General features: G+C 36.9%; 1 protein-coding gene and 1 non-coding gene across 5 annotated transcripts in view; one reads left to right on the forward strand and one right to left on the reverse strand.

Annotated features, from left to right (window-relative positions):
- Positions 1 to 23252, forward strand: part of REV3L (REV3 like, DNA directed polymerase zeta catalytic subunit) — a 174140-nt gene that overhangs the window by 29059 nt on the left and 121829 nt on the right. The gene's annotated exons all lie outside the window — the stretch shown is intronic.
- Positions 6684 to 6788, reverse strand: LOC113598946 (U6 spliceosomal RNA). The gene has a single exon (XR_003419712.2). It is a non-coding gene; the product is annotated as a U6 spliceosomal RNA (small nuclear RNA).

Raw genomic sequence — 23252 nt, forward strand, 5'->3', positions numbered from 1 at the left:
ACTAATTTTGTGCCACTACTGAGACATTATGATTGTTCTGCCTGATGTCCTGTGAAATATGAGATTTTTTTTTTCCTTTCTAGATGAAACAAATTATTCTTGCCACTGTCTGACCCCCTGGGATTGTTCCCTCTGTTCCTTTTAGTTCTTTTCCTAGCTTTGGGTAGATTCCTCACAAGCATGTGCTGATACTATACTACTCAATAGTCTTGACGGGGCCCTCTGCAGACCTACTCTACTATCTCTCTGCAACTCTCTCCTCTCTAGTACTCTCCCAGGCAAATTCCAGCAGTCTTGGACTCATACTTTCTCAGCTCAGGGAGATTGTTGAGCTTCCACTTGGCTTCCTTCTCCCTCTGCTCCCAGGGTGCTGACTTTGTTTCCCTTCTGTCAGGGATTACTCTCCTATACCAGCCATTGTCCAATGTGAAAACTATTGTTTCATATATTTCTTCTGTTTTTGTTGTTGTTGTTTCAGGCAGGATTGTAAATCTGTTCTCTATTACTCCATGTAGACTAGAAACCCTGTCTTCATTTTTTAAGAATTCATCTCAAATATTAACTCCTCTCCAAAATGTTTCATAATCCATTTTCTAGTCAGGAATCATTTAACTGCAAAGAATAGAAGCCCTTTCAAAGAAGCTCTAATAAAAAGGAGATTTATTATTATAATGCAGAGAAATCTCTCAGATCTTCACTGCATGGTACAGACAGTTCTGTCTTTTCTTCCATTCTCTGCACACACATCTTCTCTGCAGGGTTCTTTCCACCTGCCTTTGACTCTCACTTGCCATGGTATTAATCCTGGCTTTAACTCAACATGACCTTTCAGCTCCAGTCCTTATACTATGTAATCAGATTACCTATTTATGTAAATGGCCTGGAAAAGCCAGAAAATTAGTATTAATCTTGGGTAGGCAGAGTTCAGTAGTGACATGATTAATATTACAATTAAAGGTTTTTTTAATGAAAAATATTTATATATTTTATGTGAGAAATATCAACCTATGAACTCTAACTAGAATAATAACTCACATAATACTCAATAAGCACGATGTTTGTCCCACGGTAGCTCAGACATTTTGCTTCTTTTTTGATTACTAAATAATATTCATCTATAAACATTTTCAGAGCATATATTATGTACCAGGCACTATCCAAGACAAGAGTGATAAAAAGGAGCTTATATTCTAGAAAAGAGCTTATACTCTTATACATCCCTGAGAACCAAATCCAATTGTAAGTAAAGTTTTACTGGATCACAGTCCTTTCCATTCATTTTCATATTGTCTGTAGTTGCTGTTGTGCTTCAGAAGGATAAAGATAGGGGTGCCTGGGTGGCTCAGTTGGTGGAGCGTCCAACTCTTGATTCTGACTTGGGTCATGACCCCAGGGTCATGGGATCAAGCCCTGCATTGGGCTCCATACTAAGTACACAGTGCTCTCTGTCTCTCTTTCTCCTCTCCAAAAAAAAAAAGATGGAGAGAGATATGGATACTTGAAGAGACTCTATGGCCTACAAAGCCTAAACAATTTACTATTTGTCCTGTTAGGGGAAAAGTTGACCAACCCCTGGCATAAGGTGATTATAAATATAAATATTTTTTAATATCAAAAGTTTTGACTTCTTTTTGTTGTGGCAAGACCTTTTTTATCTGGTCTTAGACTTTGACCAGAATGAATATTTAGAGAGAAGTTAAATTAGGGGCACCTAGGTGGCTCACTCAGTTAAGTGTCCACCTTTGGCTTAGGTCATGATCTCATGGTTCATGAGTTCGGGCCCAGTTGTCAGTCTCTGTGCTGACAGCTCAGAGCCCAGAGCCGCCTCCAGATTCTGTCTCCCTCTCTCTCTGCCCCTTCTCCGCTCATACCCTGTCTCTCTTTCAAAAAATAAATAGGGGACACCTGGGTGGCTCAGTCAGTTGGGCGTCCTACTTCTGGACAGGTCATGATCTCACAGTTCTTGAGTTCAAGCCCTGCATTGGGCCTTGTGCCGACAGCTCAGAGCCTGGAGCCTATTTCAGATTCTGGGTCTCCCTCTCTTTCTGCCCCTCCCCTCTCATGCTCTGTCTGTCTGTCTCTCTCAAAAATAAATAAATATTAAAAATAAATAAGTAAATAAATAAACATTAAAAGAAAAAGAAAGCAGTTAAATTATTTTCCTCAAGTCCTGACATTAGAAGTTCTTGGTTTGCTTGTTTCTTCCTTTCCCTGTTTTTCTTTCTTTCCCTTTTTCTTTCTTCCCCTTTCCCTCTTTTTCTCCTTCTTTCTTTTTCCTTCCTTCCTTCCTTCCTTCCTTCCTTCCTTCCTTTTCTTTTTTCTTCTCTCTCTCTTCTCTCTCTTTTCTCTCTTTTAGAAGTTCTTTGTTTCATTCATGAAGACCATATTGTTTTGTCTCTTAACTTCTGGATGGATTTGAAATATCTCATATAAGGGCATCTGGGTTTACTGGTGATTCAGAACACATGTGATGTGGTATTTGGCAAGAGGTTAAAGGCCAAGTGTTGCAACCACCCACATAACAAACCATGAAGTGTTTTCTGTAATTTTAGCAGTAAAAACATTTTTTCTTTCTTGTAGTGTATTAAAACAAAAAGAAATATGCTTTGAGATGGTTGGTACAGTTGAAAATTAACCTGTTTTCAAATAAACACAGAAACTCTGGGAATACCATCTAAGTCTAAATGTGCTTTTGTGAGGTTAGTAATCAGTATGTAGTTCCTCTGTGTTCATGGTTGTTGTTAAAGAAGTCTTTGACAGATTTGCATGAAGTTATTCACCCTTCAAGTCTCTGTTACTATAAAAAGAATAGGTCTGTTATTCATTTTTAATGTGTGCCTATCTCTTTAAAATGCCATAGCCACTAATCTCAATATCAAATACTAGATTCTTCTCCTGCTTCATAGTAGGAGTTTCCCACTGAAGAGAATCTAAGAAGAAAAAGTAAGGAGTCCCTTTGATTTGGGGAGTTTTTATAACAAGGTTAACAATCCACCCCAGTTTGCTTGGGACATTCCTAATTAATACTAGCATAATTAATAATAGTCCCCCCCCTTATTCTGAAAAATCCCAGTTTAGATGACAAATTATATGGTTACCCTATTTATTCTATAATCATATTGACCATTGAACAGCTGAATCTATTAAAATTTAGTGTTTAACTCGCTTCTGCATTTATTCTGATTCTAAATCTTGCAGGAGAGTTGGTGATTGATGGCTGTAAGATAACACAGTTGTTAAAGTGAAATTTAACTCGTACACAGGCTCATCTGATAGTGGGAACCTAGATTCTGTGTGCCTCTAAGGCTCAAAATAATTTGAATCCCCACTGCTAAAAATGAACTTTTTGTGTAATGTTTAGGGACTTCCTCAATCTCTTTTTCAATCTGCTTTTCTAGGCTTTGCTTTTCTTTAATTTTATTTATTTATTTTGAGAGAGACAGAGACAGTGTGAGCAGGGGAGGGGCAAAGAGGGAGGGAGAGAGAGAATCCCAAACAGGCTCTACAGTGTCAGTGCAGAGCCAGATGTGGGGTCAGAACTCAAAAACCGTGAGATGGTGACCTGAGGCGAAACCAAGAGTTGGACGCTTAACCGACTGAGCCACCCAGGCACCCCTCTAGGCTTTTCTTTTCTCATTTTTCCTCTCTCATTACTATGAACCCTATATTCCGGCCCCACTTATATACTTGGATTTTCCTGAATATATCCTACACTTTTTCCTAATTTCCATACCTTTCATATATTATTCCTTCTGGTTTTTTTCTTGCTTTACCTTTTTCTGTCTTTGCCTATTAAATTCTTGCCCATCTAAAGCCCAGTGTAAATGGCACTTTGGTGAAATCTTTTTTGCCACACTCCCATTCTGAATAATTTCTCTTTTCTCTAGGCTCCCTGGGCATTTTGTTTGCCACTTCTGTAATGTTTTATATGTGTCTTTGTGCCCCAAACCCTATCCCCAGTTGGGGATGGGGCAAGAGACTATATTTAATTCATTTTAAAATCCAATTACATATAAAAAACCATTTATGTACTATGTGTTCAGTAAAAATGTATGGTTGATAGTTTATTCTAATTTCCGTACAACAATAGGCAATAAAATATTTTTAAAAGATACTTTCTTTGTAAGCTTTGTAAGCATAATTTTAATAATCCAGTTTCTAAATTTATTTACTACCTTTAATTGTCTTGTCTTTATTTTACCTGCATTCTTAACACTTTTTTTTTTTTTTTAAACATTCAGATAGAAGTATATTCTCATCGACACTTTAACTGGGACCAAAAGTTTCCATTTTTCCTTCCCTTCCAAGGCAATTTGCTGTATTCCAAGAGTTTATGTTCTTTTCTCATTTCTGTCTTATTATCTCCAGTTAATTCTGGAAGATGATGGGATGATCAGTTGCCTGACTACCTAGGTTGGTTCTCTGGATTAATCATTGCCTTCCGTAAATCTCCCTTATTTTGGCCACTATATTTCTAGGGAAAGAAATAGGATGTAAATTATTACATTCTCTGCCAGTTGAGGAAAGTATGCCTTAAACATTAACCTACTTTGTAAAATTTTTCTAATAGCAAAAAGGAAAAATGAGCAGGTAACATTACAGGCCTGGCATTTTTTTTTCTTTCAAGTAAGCCTAATTTCATTATACGTGGAGTCCAGCTGTTTAGACATGTTATCTTGGCTATATCAAAAATTTCAATTAAAGTAGAAGTTGACAGGAATTTTCAAAACCTAAAACCAAAAGATGAAGCCATATTCTAAACAGCTGTCTTTGCCATAGCTGTTAATAATGAAACCATCATTTGTCCTTGATCTAGTGACTGGCATTGGGAAGTTTTGTTATAGAGTTTTATATTCACCACTCTGATTACATCTTAAATGTTTCATTTTCTTCACTTAAAATAATAATTGAATTTTATTTCATATAAATTATGAGCTAAGGGTTGTGGCTTATAAATGAAATAAGATAAGTCAGTTGGTCTCATGTACCTTATTCATGTTATAGACTAAGTTCTTGGGCCATCATATATATGGTAGATTAGGTCTAAAGTTAATCTGTTCTCATGTTAGGAAAATTAGGATAATAATCCCTAACTTGTGGGAGCATTTCAAATTAAAATAGCATCTACATGTGCTCAGTACTTCAAGGTGCACTTTATACTTCACCATGTTCTTATGAGATGGATGTTGTTTTGGAATACCTGAGAGCTCTAGAAACCTATTAGAGGGGAACCATAACAGTGGAACTTACACCAAATATAATAGATCCATAGATCCATTCATATCTTCTGAGGAAGAGACCTCAAATTTTCCATTACTTCATGTTAAGCAAGTTCATTGAGATTGGGCCAAGATACAGGGTATGTATGTTTGGGGCAATAGAGGAGGTGATGGGACAACCCAACCTAATGGCAGTCTCCCTCTTGGTGGTCTACTTTTGACCCTTCAGTCTATGGCAGTGACTTAAGGTCATGTTGAATGGTGCTACCATAAACTTTCATCATTAGGGGAAAGTAGTAGCATTTCATACTACAGAAAAATTATCATTCTTAGATCAGAATTACTCAGTCAATTGTAGTTTGAGAAGGAGCTTAAAGATTATGGGTTGAAGAAGAACTGTCTTTTATGTTATGTTTTAAGGAGAGATAGATTGATGGATTTTCCAAGTAGGGAATTAAAAATGGATGATTTGGCAGACTTGAGAGACTCAGAAGGCTAAAAATTGCTTACAAATGTTAGAATTAGGAGAGTATTCTTCTTGGTAGTTAATAAGTTTAAACTGAAGACATTAGTGAATTTACAAATTACTTTCCTGTAATTGACTGAAGATAAGGTAAATGTTTAAGAGATATTTGAGAAATGCCAGGTAAATTTGAAATCAGCATTGGCAGAAGTAAGGATTAGGAAGGAGCATGGATTATGGAAGAAATGTCAGTGTTGTCACCTGTACAGATATTCTTAAAGATTTAAAAATATTTGATTCAATAACCTTTTAATTTTGGATATTTTTCATTTCCTACTAAGAATTTATTAAAAATTATCACAGTGATTTTTAAAAAAAAATTACACGTGTGATGTGATTATATAGGTATTTCCTTATAAATCACTAAATTTATATGATAAAAAATATATCCCTACAGTTTTTGTTGTTATTTTAAAAATTTGTTTGAAGTGGTGCTTTGGTAAAGTGAAAAGAACACACTAAGGATCAAGAGTTTATCGTACTTGTGGTTCTGAAGTCCTTGGAGTTCTTCTCATCCAATTAACTGTGTGACTTTAGGCACTTTGAATCTCTTGTCTCATATATAAAATGGGTAAACAAACTGATACTTCCATAGAAGAAGTTACTTTGGAACAACAAAAAGGAATGAATTACTGATACATGTGATATCCTGGATGAATATTAACATCACAGTGCTGGGCAAAAGGATTCAGGCACAAAAGAATATTATACAGTGTGATTGCATTTTTATGAAGTGCTAGACAAAGCTATTGTGAAAAATCAGACCACTGATTGCCTCAGAGGAAGTGGGGATTGACTGAAAAGCAGTACAAGGGAATTTTGGAGGTGACAAAAATGGAAAATGTTCCATAACTTAATAAAGATACACACATTTGTCAAAATTAATAAGGTATAGTTATTGTGAATTTCATTATCTGGAAAATTTACCACTCTTCCCCCCTAGAAAGGAAGAATAAACAAATTTGCCAATCATCCTTGCACGGGGGGCCATGCTAATCTTCTCTGTATCATTCCAATTTTAGTATAGGTGTTGCCGAAATGAGCACTAAACAAATACTTTGAATTTTAGTCAGTATATGTGCTTTTCTTAGTGGTAGTAGGTAGTAGTTCTGAAACTACTTTTTATGTTTTTTAGGATTATGCAAACGAATAAATATATTAGGAAAATAAAAGCCAGGTTTCTCACTGTTGGACAAGAGAAAAACATGGATATAGGGACAGCTAGAATGTCTCTGGGGTGTTGGGTTGGATTTGGAGGTAGGAGTATGAACTGTTTTTACCATATGCAGAGAAGGATAGATGGATAGAGAAATATAGGATGTGTGTGTATGTATATAAATATATAAACTTCTCAGTGCGGTGCTTAGAGGTTCTAGAATTAATGATACCCCCCAAAGCAATGAGTATACTTCGTATCCACATCTTGATTTCTAAACAATATTCTCCACTAAAAGTAACCAAGACTCCCTTGAGAAAACTACAAGATGAATCTGGAACATCTTATTGTTCCAGAAAATAAAGTGTACAAGGAATGATGGAAAGACATCAAAAGGGCGTAAAAATTCTGGTTTCCACTCAGACGTGAAAGAAAAGTCACCACTCTTGTCCTTAAAACAGGAACAAAGTTGAACAAACTAAAAGGCAACAATTCTTCTTAGATACATCAGAGAACTGAGGTCACAGAGTAAACTAATGCCCCCCAAACTGGGGAGACAGGTGAATACAAAGAATCACAGCTTGCTGGGAGCATAAGCTAACATAAGTAGGAAGTGGTAGGAGAACTGTAACCGATGACCAGCCAGAAGCTGAGTGTGGATTAGCTTGATAGTTAAAAACTCCTGGGGTCCAGTTTTAAGAGGGCTCCCCATACTTTGGTAAGTTTTTCCTCCACAAGCTCCACCAAGTTCTCTCAGTTAAGATTGGGGATACAGTTATTTCCTCATGCTTCCAGCAGGAGAGGAGTAGTCGCCATGTTGCAGTATGCTCACAGCATTCTGTTCTCTCCTTGCCCAAAGGGGAAACTCCCAGAACCTAACCAACTTGGGGAAATCAACTTCCTCTCTAGTCTTGCTGTCTCTTCTAAGAGGGGAAAACAGACAGGCACTTTCAAAAGCACTCTAAAAGACTCAGACCTCATCATAGGGTTATGGAATACTTCCCTTCCCCCTACATTTTACATCAACAGGGCTCCTGTGTAATAATAAGGGATTACAGGTTAAAGAACTATGAGGCTTGCACTTTAAGGAGTTTCTAGGGAAACCCAAAGACAACAAGGAGAGATAAAAACAAGGACCTTAGGGGGACCTGGGTGGCTTATTTGGTTAAGCGTCTAACTCTTGATTTCAGCTCAGGTCATGATCTTATGGTTCATGAATTTGAGCCCCACATTGGGCTCTGCGCTGACAGTACAGAGCCTGCTCGGTATTCTCCCTCTCTCTCTCTGCCCCTCCTCTGCTTGTGTGCTCTCTCTGGCTCTCTAAATAAATAAACTTAAAAAAAAAAAAAAACCCCACAGGACGTTTGAGGAAATTTTATACAGTAAATACAGCCTAATTCCTAGTGAGATATAGCAGAGATTTTGGAATTATCAGAAGGTGAATTTAAACTATGATCAATTTGCTTAAGACATCTAATGGAAAAGGTGTACAAAATGTGACATGTAAGAACAGATGGGTAATGTGAGCATTGGGATTGAAATCCTAAGAGAGAATCAAAAGAAACTACTAGAAATCAAAAGTACTGTAACAAGTGAAGAATGCCTTTTGTGGGCTGACTCATCAGAAAGAGGAAGGAGCAAAAGAAATACTTGAAGTAATAATGGCTGAGAATTTTCCAGAATTAATGACAGACTCCAAACCACCAATCCCGGAAGCTCAGAGGACACGAAATATGCCAACTACCAAATCTACACTTAGACATATATACAAACTGCAGGAAACCAAAGACCAGGAGAAAATCTTGAAGGAAGCCAGAAGGGGAAGAAACACCTTACCTATACAGGAAGAAGGTTAGGAATTACTTTGGAGTTCTCTTCACAAACCATACAAGGAAGAAGAGAGAAGAGTGAAGTGTTTTGTGTTGAAAGAAAAAGATCAACAGCCTAAAATTCTGTACATTGAAATTATCTTTCGGGGCGCCTGGGTGGCGCAGTCGGTTAAGCGTCCGACTTCAGCCAGGTCATGATCTCGTGGTCTGTGAGTTCGAGCCCCGCGTCAGGCTCTGGGCTGATGGCTCAGAGCCTGGAGCCTGTTTCCGATTCTGTGTCTCCCTCTCTCTCTGCCCTTCCCCTGTTCATGCTCTGCCTCTCTCTGTCCCAAAAATAAATAAAAAACGTTGAAAAAAAAATTAAAAAAAAATTATCTTTCAAAAGTGAAGGGAAATTAAAAAGTTTCTCAGACAAAAACTGAAGAAATCTGTCGCCAACAAGAACTGTTACCTTGCCTTGCAAGAAGTGTTAAATTCTTCAGAGAAAAGGAAAATTAGAGAAGGAATAAATGAAGGTAAAATAAAACCTTTTGTTTTCTTATTCTTAATTGATATAATAGGGAAGTTCAAAATAGAAACAATTTATTGGGTGATTACAGCTTATAGATAAGTGAAATTAGGTAGCAATGTTATAAGGGGCAGGAGAGAAGAATTTGGAATACTGTTTTAAGGCACTTACCCATGAAAGGCAGTATAATGTTATTTGACAGTGGAGGTAGTTTAGAGTAAATGTATCCTACAAACTCTAAAGCAATCACTAAAAAAATTCAGTTTTTCTTTTAATATTTTAAAGATGGTACTCCACTGACTTCCGGTTTGCATTGTGTTTGATAAGTTTGGCAATATGTTTTTGTCCAACACTTTGGAATTCTAATTTTTCATGACTTATAACTGCCTTATTCAGGCCCCCAAGTAACCAATTTTATGCTTAGTAGAACTAATTGGACTTATCAGTCTGGTACTATTAAGTAACTAAACACAGTCCTAAGAAAACTTCCATTTAATTCATATACAAAGTTGTGTGACATTTGGGGGGGGGGGTGGTTTGAGGTTTGGGAAGAGGCTATGCTGCTTCTACCTTTTGACAGAGCAAATATTAAGTATGTTTGGTAGTTCAGTTTTATTGTTCTTAAGTAAAGTCTGAAAGTTTTACTGTCTGAAAAAACTTTCTTACATTGATAGTTCTTAATCTTTAACTTTTTATCTGTTTCTGGTAATGATCACATTAAGTAGAACATCTCTCTGTAATTTGACAACATATCATAATGTGATTGAAGGTTTAAAGTAGTATACTTAGTGCATGATTAAATGGAAATGAAGATATGTAAGTTGTTTTAGTGGCTAATGTTCATACATCTCTCAATATATGCATGATTTCTGTGATGCAAATCTAGTAATTCATTTTAAAATAATTTCTTTTAATGTTTATTTATTTTGAGAGAGACAGAGATAGCGCACGAGCAGGGGAAAGGCAGAGAAAGAGGGAGACACAGAATCTGAAGCAGGCTTCAGGCTCTGAGCACAGAGCGCAACGCGGGGCTAGAACTCACGAGATGTGAGATCATGACCTGAGCCGAAGTCAGACGCTCAACCGACCACGCCACCCAGATGCCCTCCAATAATTCATTTTAATGTATGCATTGACTCTAATGGTATATACAGAATTAGATCTTCTTATTAGAGACCTCAAAAAAACAAAAACAAAAACAAACCATGACTATGGGTAGGTTAAAAAATTATATAAGAGCTTCATTCAGATACAGTTTTACATATTTGCCTATTCATCCATGTTATACCATCTGTCAATACTTCATTCCATTAAAATGGCTGAATAAACCATTGTATAGTTGTTCCATGTGATATTTATCCATTCGTCAGTTGATGGACGTTTGAGTTATTACCACCTTTTGGCTATTATGAAAACTGCTACTATGAGCATTCATATACAAGTTTTTGTGTGGGTGTATGTTTTCATTTATCTTGGGCTATATAGCTATATATATATTTTTTTCATTTATTTTGGGCTATATATATAGCTATACACACACACACACATACATCTATTCCTACATATATATACATAATATGTAGGAATATAATTGCTGGTCTTATGATAACTTTGTTTAATCTTTTGAGGACCTACCAATCTATTTTCCAAAGCAGCTACACCATTTAACATTCTTACCACTAGTATATGAGGTTTCTAGTTTCTCTGCAACACTTGTTATTGTCTGACTTTTTGATTATAGCTGTCTAGTGGTTGTGAAGTGTATTTCATTGTGGTTTTGATTTGCATTTCATTGATGGCTACTGTTGTTGAGCATCTTTTCATATACTTATGGGCCATTCTTATATCTTCTTGGAGAAATGTCTATTCAGATTCTTTGTCCATTTTAAAATTGGGTTATTTGTCTTTTTAGTAATGAGTTGTAAGCCTTATCAAACATGATTTTTAAATCTCTTATTCCCTGTGTTGTCCTTTCACTTTCTTATATTTAGGTAAAAGTTTCAGGTCCTTCAGTGTTCAGCTACCATAGTGTGGTTGTGCAGTTTAATAGATTTGCATGATTTAAATTACCTGTAATATTTTATTTATGTGTCCTTGAAAGAAAACACAGGTATTTATATATACAAATTTGACTGGATAGTAGTAACTTTATCTTGGTTAGCTATTAATACTGTTTTATTTTTATTTACTTATTTATTTATTTCAAATGTTTATTTTTGAGGGAGAGCATGAACTGGGGAGGGACAGAGAGAAAAGGAGGGAGGACAGAGGGTCCAAAGCAGGCTCCATGCTGACAGCAGTGAGCCTGATGGAGGGCTCGAACTCACAAACTGTGAGATCATGACCTGAGCCGAAGTCAGATGCTCAACCAACTGAGCCACCCAGACACCCCTATTAATACTGTTTTAAATCACCAGAGGCAAATTTTCAGATATTAATCAGATTATTAATTTTACTTCAACACCTTGAATTACTTACCTTTCAATTGAAATACCACAAAGATTAATATGTGTGACCATACTGGCTGTAAAACATCTGAAACTAAAACAATATTTGTTTTTTTCATTTTTTGTTTTTTTAAGTAGGCTCTACTCCCAGTGTGGAGCTTGAACTCACGCCCCTGAGATTAAGAGTCACATATTACCGACCGAGCCAGCCAGGCGCCCCAAAACAATATTGGTTTTATAAGCCAGAATTTTATTTTTAGCAAAAGCTAATAGACACTAGTTATTTTTATGACATTTAGTCTGAAAGGTACACATTTTCTTGGAGATTCTGGCTTGAAACCACTGTTAGCAGTTTAACTTTTTAAGGCTAGACTTTTTAGAAAAATGTGATGATATACCATATTGTGTGAGCCTTTAAGTAGTACCCAAACTGAGGTGACCAGTCACTGTGAAGGTCAAAGTAATTACTAGTTTCCTTTCTATCATAATAATTGCAAACTAAGTTACATATGAATTTTGGACATGTCATTTCATCACATTTTGGATATATTAATCATAAAAATATTTGTATGTTACATTTTATTGCTGGTTAGTTTACTGTTATTTATTATGGAAAGTTGATCCTTAATTCAATCCCTTCTAGTCCCCTTGCAAATATGGGAAGGTAGGAGAACATTTTAAATATCTTTGTTTTGAAAAAAAAATTGTAAGGAGAAAAAAGCAGTCCAATTTTCTAGACTCAGTTGAAAGACATCGTATTTTGTTGGTTTTCCAACAACAAATTCTCAATTCTCTGACATCACCTGTGGGTGTTTTGTAATTTAGTTCAGTTATGACACTACTCAAAATTAGTGTAGACACCACAGGGTAAGGGATCAGCTCCACAAGACTGCCCCCACTTCAGATGCCAGCCATAAATGGATACCCAGGCTACCTGCACTTCTGCCGGGCCGATTACAAATTTGGGGGTTCTCTCAACCCTTCCTCAGGCTCAGTAAATTGCTAGAATAACATCTAGAACTCAGAACCCTATGTTTGCACAGTTTGGGGTGCCTGGGTGGCTCAGTCGGTTGAGCGGCGACTTCGGCTCAGGTCATGATCTCGCGGTCTGTGGGTTCGAGCCCCGCGTCGGGCTCTGTGCTGACAGCTCAGAGCCTGGAGCCTGTTTCGGATTCTGTGTCTCCCTCTCTCTCTGACCCTCCCCGTTCATGCTCTGTCTCTCTCTGTCTCAAAAATAAATAAATGTTTAAAAAAAAAAAAAAGAACTCAGAACCCTATGTTTGCACAGTTTATTATAAAGTGTACAGTGAATAGCCAGATGAAGACATACATAGGGCAAAGTTCAGAAGGGTCCTGAGCACCAACCAGGAAGCTTTCCCAAGCCTTCATTGTTCCAGAATGTCTGTTGAAGTTTCATTACACAGGAATGATTGATCGAATCACTGACTATTTATGATTGAACTAAATCATAAGTCCTTCTCTTCTCCCTGGAGGTGAGGTGGCGGATGGGGAAATGGGGTTGAAAATACCAATCCTGTAATGATATGGTTGATTCCTCGGGCAAGCAGCCCTCTGTTGTGAAGCCATCTAAAGAGCTCATCATGGGTCAACTCATTAGTATAAATTCCATTGTGATAGAAAGGGGTTCATTATTAATAACCAAAGATAGCCTATTGTTCAGGAAATACCAAGGGTTTTAGGAGCTCTGTGCCAAGAATTAGGCACAAAGACCAAATATATGTTGTTGTTTTTTCTTTTTTATCAAACCACACATGCCTACCCAAATGTATCAAATACCTACTGTATTCTAGGCTCTCTGCTAGGCATTGAGAGTAGGAAGAATAAGAAGACATGGTACATGGTGTTCAAGGAACTCATGCTGTAGGTATGGAGACAAAGACAGTGAAGTTGTATCTTAGGTGGGAATTAGGTTTTGAAGCAAACGTATGAGCTTAAAACCTTTTATAGGCAGAATTTCCTTGACAATCGCTTAAATTGCATGAATTCTATCACACTATCTTTTAATAAATCCAACGGCTTAAATTTCCTTATATATAGACATGGGGCACCTGGGTGGCTCATTCGGCTACACATATGACTCTTGATTTCAGCTCAGGTCATGATCTCATGGACAATAACCTCATAGACACTAATCACTTTTCTTCAGTTGAGCTCTAGTTGAAAGAGTTGGTCCCCAATCAGGGCCATGTTTTATGAAAACTGAACTGTATCTTTTTTTTTTTTTTAAGTTTATTTATTTTGAGAGAGGGAGGGGCAGAGAGGGAGAAGAGAGAGAATCTCAAGCAGTCTTGGTGCTGTCAGTGCAGAGCCCAACGTGGTTTCAATCCTATAACCATGAGATCATGACCTGAGCCAAAATCAAGAATTGGACACTTAACCAACTGAGCCAACCAGGTGCCCCTAAACTGTATCTTTTAGACAGAATCACACTTACTTAGTTGCCTCTTTCAATAGGAGATGCTTCCATTTTAGAAGTACAAAGGAACTGAAACAAAATAAGGAATTATATAAGGATTTATATACCCCATCTCATGGTGCTAGATCATAAATTTATTAACTGGGCACACTGCACCATTTAGTTGTGTTCTCCTATTCATTCACTTTGTCTCTTTCTCTCTCTACCTGAGTCTCTTCCCATCCCCCTTGATCCCTTCCTACCCAAGTAAATAAAATGCATATATGATGTGATTCTACTGTATATAAACATACCTGTCACATAAGGGCATAATAGATTTATATATCATATAAATTCCTTAATTATTCACATAAATAAGGAAACAAGTCATACACTTTTGTAGGTAGAAGAGGGTGCGTATACTTGAAATACTTACTATTTCAAATAAGTAATAGCAAGTATTTCAAGTATATCTCTCCAGCCAGGGAGCTGGCTCTTAATAGATGCAGTTACAGTATTTTCTATCTAAATGTTTTTTGTGTTTTTCAGAAAATACTTTACATCAAACTTTTCTTCTATTTCCTCAGCGATGATTCTTCTGGTTATGGAATACGTTAATTAATTCAAGGATGTATATTGAGCATGTTTGAGACATGGCTGAGACAAAAGATTCTGGTCCTCAGAGTTTTTTCTTTGGCTTGTGATGCTTCTATAAGTTGTCTTCATTTTGCGTAGTACTCAAATTGTACTGGTGAATGTAAAGTGGGAAAATTGATCTTCCCCATTGAGTTGAGAGCTGTAGGGCAAGATATGTATGTCCTTCAGCCACCTATCAGTTCTGAGTAGTTTTACACCTCCCATTTTGCTGTTTGTTTTCTCTGTGTCTTATGCTCTGTTGTTGTTTTATTCCTCCATTACAGTCTTCTTTTATACTAAATAGATATTTTCTAGTACATTTTAATTCCATTTCCCTTCCTTCCTTCCTCTCTCCTCCTATCTCTCTCCCTTTCTTTCTCTTTCTTTTAGTTATTTTCTTTATGGTTATTCTGGGTATTACAATTAACATCTTAATTTAAGACACTTTAGTTTGGATTAATCCCAATTCAATTTTCATACAGGCATACCTCATTGTACCTCACTTTGTTGTGCTTTGCCAATACTGTGTTTTTTACAAATTGAAGGTTTGTAGCAACCCCGCATCAAGCAAGTCTATCAGTACATTTTTCCAATGGCACTTGATCACCTGGTGTCTGTGTCATATTTTGGTAACTTGCAGTATTTTAAACTTTGATTATTCTGTTTGCTATGGTGATGTGTGATCAGTGATTTTGACTTGCTAAAGCCTTACATGATTGTTAGCATTTTTTACCAAGAAAATACATATTTTTAAAATATTTATTTATTTTTGAAAGAGTGCAAGCAGGAGAGGGGCAGAGAGAGGGTGACAGAGTATTTGAAGTGGGCTCTGTGCTGACAGCAGGGAGCCCGATGTGGGGCTTGAACTCATGAACTGCGAGATCATGACCTGAGCCGAAGTCGGATGCTCAACCAACTGAACCACCCAGGTGCCCCAAGAAAATATTTTTTAATTAAAGTGTGCACATTGTTTTTTCAGACATGATGCTATTGCCCACTTAATAGACTACAATATAGTGTAAATATAATTTTTAGATGCACTGGGAAACCAAAAAATTCTTTTGACTCACTTTATTGCATTATTTGCCTTATTGCAGTGGTCTGGAACTGAACCCACAATATCAGTATACCTGTAGTATATGAAAACTTTGTTCCATTATAGCATCACTTATGCAGATTACATCATTACACATTATAAACCTCTCGACACAATTTTATAATTATTATTTTATGCACCTGTCTTAAGGTCTTAGGTAGCGGAAGGAAAGAATTATAAAAATAAGTGTTTATTATCTTTTTTATTTACCTATGTAGTTATCTTGACTGGTACTCTTTATTTCTTAGTGTGGATTTAAGTTACTGCCTATTGTCTTTTCATTTTAGCCTGAAATGAAATTTCCTTTAATATTTTTTGTGGGTCAGGTCTGTAAGTGACAAGTTCCCTTAATTTTCAATTAGCTGGGAATATCTTGATTTCTTCTTCCTTCTCACCTCACCTAGGTCTCCTTTGTTTTCACAGGGTAGTTTTGCTAGTTACAGAATTTTTGGTTAACAGTCTTTTTTTTTTTTTTTTTTTTTTCATCACTTTGACTCTGTTATCCCTCTGGCCTCCATGGTTTCTAATGAGAAGTCAGCTTTTAATCTTACTGAGGAAATTTTGTACATGATGAATTGCTCTTCTTTTGCCACTTTTCTTTTGGTTTTTTTTTTTTTAAGTTTATTTATTTTGAGGAGTGGAGGGACAGAGAGAGAATTCCAAGCCAGCTCTGCACTGACAGTGCAGATGCGAGGCTTGAACTCAAAACTGTGAGACCATGGCCTGAGCCAAAGCCTGATACTTAACCAACTGAGATCCAGGTGCCCCTCTTTTGCCACTTTCAAGATTTTCTCTTTGTTTTTTGGCAGTTTGGTTATGATACATCTTGGCATGGATCTCTGAATTTCTCCTGCTTGCCATTTACTAAGGTTTTTAGATATTCAGATTAATGTCTTCCATCAAATTTGGGAATATTTTTGCCATTCTTTTTTCAAATATTCTTTCCATCCTTTTCTTTCTCTCTTCTGCTGCTGAAGCTCATATTATGTATATGTTGGTATCCTTCATGGAATCCCATAGATCTCTGAGGCTCTGTTAATATTTTGTCATTCTTTTTCTTTTTTGTTCCTCAAATTAGCTAACCTGTCTTCAAGTTCATGGATTCTTCTGCCAGTTCAAGTATGTTCTTGACCCTCTTTAGTACAATTTTCATTTCTTTTGTACTTTTCAACATCAAAATTTCTGATTCTCTTTTATAATAATTTCTTTCTATTCATTTATATTTTCTATTAGGTAAGACATGATTCTCAAACTTCCATTTAATACTTTAGACACAATCTCCTTTTATTCTTTGGAATATTTTTAATAGCTGGTTTGAAGTCTTTCTAGTAAGATGAACGTCTGGGCTTCTTCAGGGACAGTTTCTATTAACTTCCTTTTTCCCCCTGTGTGTGGGCCATGCTTTTCTTTTTCTTCATATGTCTTATGTTGAAACTAGATGTTTTGAGTAATATGACAGTTAAGGAAGTCATATTCCTCCCTAACCCCATGATTTGTTTTTCCTCTGTTGTTGGTGATGTTGTTTGTTTCTTTAGTGACTTTTCTGAGTTAATTCTGTACAGTCTCTGTTCTTTGAAGTCCCTGTTCAGCTAACTTATTGGTCAGAATTTCCTTTAAATGTCTTGAGCCAATAGGTCTCCTTCCAGCTTTTGTTGAGGGGCTCTATATGCGTGTGTGTTGGTGCAGAGCCTCAAGGTCAGCCAGTATTGAAAGATTAGGGCTTTCTCAGCTCTTCCTGAGCATAACTCCACACATATACATAGCCTTATGAATTCCCAGTACTATACTACACCTTTCAAGTTCTTATGGACATTTCAGTCCTCAGTTTTTCCTTTTAAGCTTTTTTGTTTAGCCTTTTGTTAGCTGCAACTAGTAAACCCTCCTCAGGCAACTGTAATGTTAAACAGTTGCTGCTGATTGTTTTCCACAGTATGTTGCAGACAGAACTGTCTATACACATGGAGTGAGCTCTGCGTCTGATCAAATAAAGACAAGTCCTGAGAATGGAGCTTCTCATTTTCAGTGAGCTGCCAAGCAGGTCAAATAGTGACAGTTTTCTGGTGATCAGGCTTTTGGGGAACTATAAATCTGTTCTCTATTCTGTAGTTGCAAAGCTTTGGTTTTCAAGGCTGCTCTGGAGCTGGGGAGGAGAGGGGATTGGATTAGGGCAAGTTAGAATACCACAAAGCTTGCTGTTCTTGCTAAGATTCAACTGGTTTTCTTGCATAAACACTCCTTGGACTGTCACCAGCTTTTTAGGTAATTTCCAAAGGGCTGAAAAAAGTTGATTTTGACAGAATTTGCCAGTGTTCTTGTTGCTTTTATGGAGGGGAGTGGGTTTTTAAAGGTTCTTCCTCTGCCATTCTGGAAGTGTCTCTTGCCATTTCTACATACTGTTATCTGCATCCTGCTTCCAGTCACTGATACAGCCCGTCATTGCTTATGTTTCTCTTATACATTTCTTAAGTTTTTTAAAATTTTAACGTTTATTTATTTTTGACAGAGAGAAAGAGAGAGAGACAGAGCATGAGCAGGGGAGGGGCAGAGAGAGAGGGAGACACAGAATCTGAAGCAGGCTCCAGCTCCAAGCTGTCAGCACAGAGCCCGACGCGGGGCTCGAACTCACAGACCACGAGACCATGACCTGAGCTGAAGTCGGACACTCAGCCGATGAACCACCTGGACGCCCCTCTCTTACACATTTCTAATGAGCCCTTGGAACTTTCTGGTTCCATGGCTAATACGCTTGCCTGGCAACCCTCTCAGGGGCTCATTCTCTCATATCCCAACCACATAGATCAAAATCTTTTATTTCCTCCTTTAAATACGAGTATTCCTCAAGTTTCTGATCTATGCTCCTTCTCTTACCTACGCGTTCTCTTGGGCATTTTTTACCTGTTATTCAGACTCCCAAATCTGTCTTCTTCTCTAGCTCAGATCTCTGTCTCTCAAGCTCTTTATCTCTGTACCTAATTGTGCTTAATGTAAATCTCCATTTGGAAATTCTATCAACATGTAAAATTCCACAAGTTAAAAATAGAAATCAGCCTACTCTTCTTAGTTTTCTTTGAAAGACATTCACATCAGTCCAGTTGGCTAAACCAAAAACTTGCCTCATCTTTGATTCTTTTACCCTACTCCCAAATTCTAGTCAGTTTCCTCTAAATTCTGTGCTCTAAATCCATCTTGATGTTTTCTCCATCTCTACTGACTTTTCTCTCCTGAATTACTTCAACAGCCTCCTAAACAGATTTTCCTATTAAAATTCTGTCCCTAGCTTTCGCACAGTGTGTCCACAAGGAAACTTTATAAAATGCAAATCCACACAGGTCACAGAATCTACACATGCCCACATATACACACATACACACTTTGCCTTTCTCCCCATTGAACTTTTTGCTTCTTTCTGACTACATTTTTCTTCTTCCCAGACCACGTATGTTCTTATTTGCTTTCAGACTTTTGTACGTACTGCAGCATTCTTTCTCACTTTGCTCTTTTTGTTACTTACTCTGGGAAGCCTTTCTATAGTCTCACAAATCTGAGTTAGATACTTTTTGATACTGTAACTGCCTGTTTGCTCATCTTTATCTCTGAGTAGAATGTAAAAAGTTCATGAGTTCAGGGACTGTGATTATGAGCAGCCTGTGGTCTAGCACCTGAAGTTGGGCTTTCACAAAGTATTTAAAGAACAGAGAATTTATGCCTACATTTATGAATGAAGAAACCAGTGACACTTGGGTGGCTCAGTCAGTTGTGTCCAACTCTTGGTTTAGGCTCAGGTCATGATCTCATGGTTCATGAGATTGAGCCGCGTCAGGCTCCACACTGACAGTGCAGAGCCTGCTTTGTATTCTCTCTCTCCCTCTCTCTGCCCCTCCCCTGCTCATGTGTGTGTGCATGCGCACTCTTCAAAATAAATAAACTAAAAAAAATAAATGAGGAAACCAATCGTGTTTAACACTGGAAATACAAAGATATATTAGACAAGTGTGTAAATAAAATAGGCCTTTGAAACATCTGGTGTTTGAAAGATACAGTTCTGTTATTAATGTAGGATTGATAACTTAAAGCCAGTGATTCTAAATAAAGCCATGTATAATTTAGTTGAAGAAATAAAATGGCATGAATAAATGTGAAACCCCAAAGCATTATTTACAAATGAAAGGAGAAAATGAAGAGAAAGTGTCAGGAAGTTATATATGTATGCCCTTTGTATGGTTAATGATAATACTTAGTTTTTTTGTTTGTTTGTTTTTTGTTTTGTTTTTTAATTTCTGAGTCATTTAGAAGTAAATGACTTCTTCCTGCCTTTTTCTTACACAAACTGTATATTTAGAAAATATCCATAAGCAAAAAGAAAATAAAATCTTTATCTCATTTAATGTTTTATATATATAAGTAATTGAAATAAACCTGAATATTACCTGAAGTAAATATAAACATCTCTTCATGCCAGGAAACATACTTCTACACCATCTGTTGCTGAAGTTGGCACACTTTTTTTCTGTAAAAGGCCATACAGTATATATTTTAGGCTTTGCAGGCTTGGTCTCTGTTGCAACTTCTCAACTCTGCCTGTTAGCAAAGCAGCAATAGCCCATTCCAAATAAATTTATTGGTGTGTTCCAATAAATTTGTTTTTACAAAGACCATAAGCAGGAATTGGTATAAGAGCCATAGATCTATGATAGAGATACATCATAATTAATCTATTTTTGGAAGTTTATATTGTCTTCAATTTTTTTTTTTACTGTTAGTAATACTGTCTTAGCATCTTAATATCTATTTATTTATTTTAAGGCTTATTTATTTTTGAGAATGAGAGAGAAAGTGTGAGCAGGGGAGGGGCACAGAGAGAGCGGGGGCAGAGGATCTGAGGCAGTTTCTACACTGACAGCAGAGAGCCTGATGTGGGGCTCGAAGTCACAAACTATGAGATCATGACCTGAGCTGAAGTCGGATGCTCAACTGTGACTGAGCCACCCAGGCGCCCAAGCATCTTAATATTTAAATATTGATGTATATTCTTAATTTTTTTAGGATAAATTCTGAAATGTAATTTCTAGAGCTAAGAGTACTTAAGATTTTTTTTTTCTTAGATGATAATGGGTGATATAACATTTGCTTTCTGTGACTAAGTTTTGCTTGGTTCATTTTGTGGTTTTGTGGGAATGGGGAAAAAAAGGTGGAGTGAAATTTTAGAAAGAAGCAAAGAAAGACTGCTTGGAGGGAAACAGATTGAGGTAATTACAGTGATATAAAACTTAAAAAGAGATATTCCAAAAAGAAAATATGAAAAATTCCATAAATACACATTTTCCTGTTCACATACCAAGTTTTTCTGTTTGATAGCTCTGTAGAGTTTTGTTTAAAATCTTGTGTATATTGAGTTTGAGATTTGGGAGATGGGTTGCAAGTTACAAAATAAGCATTTCTTATTCAGTCTCCTAGGATACTCTTAGGCCAGCATGATTTTGATTGTGGTGACCAGTCAGCTTGTTTTAAAAAGAAAAGAGAAAACATAAGCTTTTCTGTTCTGGATGATGAAGTCTAATCAGTTGGAGCAGGGATTGGCAAACTACTATCCATGGACCAAATTCCTCCCGCTGCCTGTTTTTGTAAATGAAATTTTGTTGGAACAACATAGCCATGCACATAACTACTGTCTGTGGCTGCTTTCAGGCTACAGTGGCAGAGTTAAGTAGTTATATCAGACACAGTATGGCCCGTAAAGCCTAAAATATTTACCATTTCCCACTTGATAGGAAAAAAATTGCAGACCTCAGAATTAGAGAAAAGATACATGGTAGTTTTTCTGTTTATCAAAAATGGATCTACAAAATATAGGTAATTTTGCTATGGATAAACTAAGATTTTATGCACAATTTAATTAAGAGACCAAATCTAGGCACTTAAAATATAGAAGACAATGTGAAATGTTGGAATACAGAGGACTTAATATTTGGTGTACTTCTAAGTTCTGTAAAAGATTAGCTTCACAGTGCCCGAGTACTCTGGCTGTTACAGAGACACCTACCTTTGTTATAGAAGCCCTGCTTAAACAGAGTTGGAAAGTAGCCAGCTCCACACAGTTTTGCATGGTGTCTAAAAGCCAGCAGTTATGCTGTGACAAGTTTCTGTGGAGCTTTCCCGAAACATCTTTATTGCACTTTCTGAATTAGGCAACATCAGTCAAATTGCAAAGTCCAAACTCTTAAAAAATTTTGAAACCTGTATGTATGCGTGTGTGTGCGCACACACACACATACACACACACACACACGCTTATTCTCCAAATGGCAGTCTTTTTTCCTACTGAGTTTGCTGCTTTAATTCAGTTTGACATGACAGTAAGAGGGGACATTCAGAAATTAGAGATATAAAGAATGCCGGTTGCTTGCTTTCTTTGGGTACATATGTTACTTAGAAATAGCTAATACTTTAAACAGTTTAAGAATCCCAAATCATTTAGCAGGGTTTCAAAATAGCATAGTTTTCACTAGTTTTATGAAAGCATTCTTAAAAAAATCCTGTGTATGGAACTCTTTAGAGTATAGTGAAAAGGCCTCTGTATTGAAGATGCAAGTTCTTGTCTACAGCCATATCTCCCTGAATGCGTCCAGTCTCGCCTGAAGTTGCAAGTTCTTAACTAGGCAACTAACTAGATGTTGAAAAAATCCTAAGTGCCCAGTACCAGCTGCCTACCTGTGGACTTAATTTATGAGAGAGAAGCCACTGATTGAATGCTGAAGGCACTGATTTTAGGGTGTTTTTCTCATAGCTGAATCTGATCCTAACTGATGGGGGTGGGGCAGAATAGTTTATCTCCAAGGGACTTTACATATGTGTGGCCCCACACGTTTGCGTGGGGTAGAGCTGATGAAGGGAAATCTATAGAAGTTGTCTGTACCTTGTCAAGATAAAGTAATACAATTACAGAACTACAAGTTTTACAATAATAAAAGACCTACTGTTGCCAAACAAATTGATTAACACATTCATTTTTACACATTTGTTTTTCCTTGCTTAACTTTTTGAACTTATTTTGTCTTGTTTCTCCTCATTTTCTTTTCTATGATAGTCATTCTATATTAGAGCCATCAGTGCAATGCCAAGAATTCTTTGTGCTGTGGTTGTTCTTCAGGAGGTTATTCTTGAGCAAGAGTGGTAAGGCACAGAGTCATCCCTAGCTTCTGGGGAACCAGAGGGGAATACACCCGTGTTGATGTAGTGACTACAGTGTAGCATGGGACTTTGGGTTATTCGGGGCAGGAAAGAGCAGTAAGCTGAGGACTCACCCCAACACCCATGTCCTTCAGTAGCTCTGTAATCCTTAGTTGTATCAAAGTCCCTCTGTTTTTATAGATTCCTTTTTTCAGATACTCAAGGCTTTTATACCATTCCTCTCCTCAACTAATA

Source organism: Acinonyx jubatus, chromosome B2 (genome assembly GCF_027475565.1).
Source record: "Acinonyx jubatus isolate Ajub_Pintada_27869175 chromosome B2, VMU_Ajub_asm_v1.0, whole genome shotgun sequence".
Taxonomy (NCBI): domain Eukaryota; kingdom Metazoa; phylum Chordata; class Mammalia; order Carnivora; family Felidae; genus Acinonyx; species Acinonyx jubatus.